Below are 3,292 nucleotides of genomic sequence, written 5' to 3' on the forward strand. Positions count from 1 at the left end.
AAGCCCAAGCTCTTAATTCGAAGCCGAACGATCGCAAACTAGTTAAAATGGTAAGAACTAGTCAATAAAGGCTTTAAAAAGGTCGAATTCTAACTATTTAAGTAGTTTCCCACCCTTTACCACAAGTTTTCCTAAATTCCGACCCCGGGCCCACGTGCCCGGATTCCGATATTTTTCGAAGAAAATTGTTATCTACAACCTAAGGATCAATAATATATAAATTCCAGCCCATTTCATAACAAATTACATGATTAAATCTTAGTTTTATTAAAACCCTAGGTCTAGCTCTAACCTTTTGATTGTACCTAATTTTTAGTGTTTAATCTACCTAACATACATGTATCTAAGGATGAATGGGGATTACTTACCTTACAATGCTATGCTGAAACCCTCTCTTTGGAAGCACCAAAATCGCCCAAGTGTGGAGTGTAAAATATGGGTGGCTAACGGGCCGGGTTGACCCGGAACCGGACCGGCCCAGACCGGTTAAAACCGGAACCGGACCGGCCCGGTTCATAAGGGGCCGGGTGGGCTGGGTTGGGGGGTATAGGGGTTAGAACGTTTACTTTTTTCTACCGGTTAACCGGACCCATTAAATCCGGTCCGGATGAACAGTGCACCTAACCGGTTTAACCGGCCCGGAACCGGCCCGGTTTAACGGCTAGTATTTTTTTTTTTTTTTTAGGTAAAGGGTTCATGGAAACAAGGTTATTTTAGTCCATGTGATGTACAGAATCAAGAAATGTTAAGATGAAGATGTTGTATTCTGTAACATTTTTATTTTGTGGAAAGATAAAAAAATCCGTTTAATTTTTTCAATTAAAGTGTCGTTATTGAAGTGGAAATGGAAAGTTTTCTTTTTTACCAAGTTTCCATTTTAATCTACCTCAGCTTATTAATAGCATTTTGCTAATCTACAGAATGTTATACACGTATACTAAATTACTAATATGGAGATGAAGGTTGATTGTTGAATATGTTGCATTGCTCTTTGTAGTGGAGATTCAACGTTTGCTTCCTAGTTTCCATATTAATTTAAATTTGCTTAATCACTTGCCTTTTTTACTTTACTTTGAAAAAAGAGTATGAATCCAACGCCATTGCCAGATTCTGCTCATCATTGGATCTCTCTCAGTATTTTTGGGGATGAAGTTCATAAATAGCTAGATTTATAAGTAATAGGAACTTGGAGATATATTAACATATGGTAACCCATCCGAATTTAACACTCCAGAAGCAGGTCACTCAGTTCATATTGATTAGGACGAACTTACTAAGGCAACGCAAAACCTTTGAATTTACTTGTTGTTAAAAATGTAAACCTTTCAATTTGTAAGCTTGAAATTTGAATTATGAAATAAAAGTAGCACTTGCAATAAGTGCAATTCTTTCTCATCTTCCTTGTATTCTTTAAATTAATACAAAGTATTAATATAACTTACAATAGTTATACAAAATTCCAAAAAAAAAATTAAAAATACACTAAACCCGGCCCGGCCCGGCCCCCTCAACCCGTAATCCTTACGGTTCAATTTTTACTCGGATGAACCCGAACCCGTTAAACCGGTTAAGAACCAACCCGGAACCGGCCCGGACCGCAACCCGTACGGGTCTAAAAAACACAGGCCCGGACCGGCCCGGCCCACCCGGTTAACACCTATAGTGTAAAATGAAAGAATGGTGTTTGAGTTCGAATTAAATGAAGGCCACTACCCAGCGATTTCCGCTTCTGCGGTTGATGGATCGGATCTGCGGTCGCGCATCTGCGAAGATGGGGCCGCATCTGCGGAACTGGGCAAGAGGGGACTGGACCGCTTCTGCGGTCTGAGGCCCGCATATGCGGAACCGCCTCTGCGGTTACTGGGCCGCTTCTGCGGCTTGGCCCTAAAGTGACTGGACCGCATCTACGGTCTGGGGATCGCATAAGCAGAACTGCTTCTGCGGTCCCTTAGCCGCTTCTGCAATTTTCCCCTTGGCCTGCCCTCTTCGCTTCTGCGGTGGCCTGACCGCATCTGCGGTCCTGCTTTTGCGGCGCAAGAACCGCAGATGCGGTTATGACAGAAGCAGCAAACCTTCAGCTACTCTTCAATTTTTCTACTTCGCTCGAACCTCGCTCGTTTGACGCTCGGGGCTCCCGAGCCCCACCCGAACATACCGACAAGTTTGAAATCACGAGGCGGACCTACTCGAACCCTCGGATCACTCAAAACAATGCTAAATCTTGGAATCAACCTCTAAAACCAAATGAATCAAACTATTGAATCCTCAACTTCTAAATTCTCCTCTAACGGGTCAAAACACCCTTAAACTACTCGGATTGACACAAAATTTTACGGGCAAGTCTTAGACGACATTACGGACCTGTACCAAGCTTCGGAACCAAAATCCGAGCCCGATACCTAGGGAATCAATGATTACTTAGTTTCTTTAATTCCTTAAAGCTTCAATTAAACAATTTTAGATAAAATTTCATTACTCGGGCTAGGGACCTCGGAGTTCGATTTCGGACACACGTCCAGGTCCCATATTTTCCCACGGACCCTCACAAATTGCCAAATCACGAATCCGGGCCCCTTTTTCCCAAAATGTTGACCAAAGTCAAACTTGGTCTTTTTAAGAAATCCTAAAGAAGCAAATGGGCGTATTTTTACTCAAAACCCTTCCAATTCCCGAACCAATCGCCCCTGCAAGTCGTAAATTAGTCAAAGCAAGTACGGGAAGCTTTATTTAGGGGGAAGGGGTTCTAAAAGGCAAAACGACCGGTCGGGTCGTTACATTCTCCACCTCTTAAACAAACGTTCGTCCTCGAACGGACATAGAAAAGTACCTGGACTGCTAAATAAGTGGGGATATCTGCTCCGCATGTCCTCCTCGGACTCCCAGGTCGCCTCCTCGACCGGTTGGCCCCTCCACTGGACTCTCACTGCAGAAATCTTCTTGGACCTCAGCTGGCGATCCTATCTATCAATAATAGCAACTGGCTCCTCCTCATAGCCCAAGCTCTCATCTAGCTGAATGGTGCTGAAGTCCAACACGTGGGATAGGTCGGCATGATACTTCCGAAGCATCGAAACATGAAAGACTGGGTGTCCTGATAAACTAGGGGGTAAAGCAAGCTCATAAGCAACCTCCCCAACTCTCCTCAACACCTCAAAGGGGCCAATAAACCTTGGGCTCAACTTGCCCTTCTTCCCGAACCTCATAATGCCCTTCATGGGCGAGACTTTCAAGAGAACCTTCTCGCCCACCATAAATAATACATCCCGTGCCTTCTGATCCGCGTAGCTCTTTT

Source organism: Nicotiana attenuata, unplaced genomic scaffold (genome assembly GCF_001879085.1).
Source record: "Nicotiana attenuata strain UT unplaced genomic scaffold, NIATTr2, whole genome shotgun sequence".
NCBI lineage: Eukaryota > Viridiplantae > Streptophyta > Magnoliopsida > Solanales > Solanaceae > Nicotiana > Nicotiana attenuata.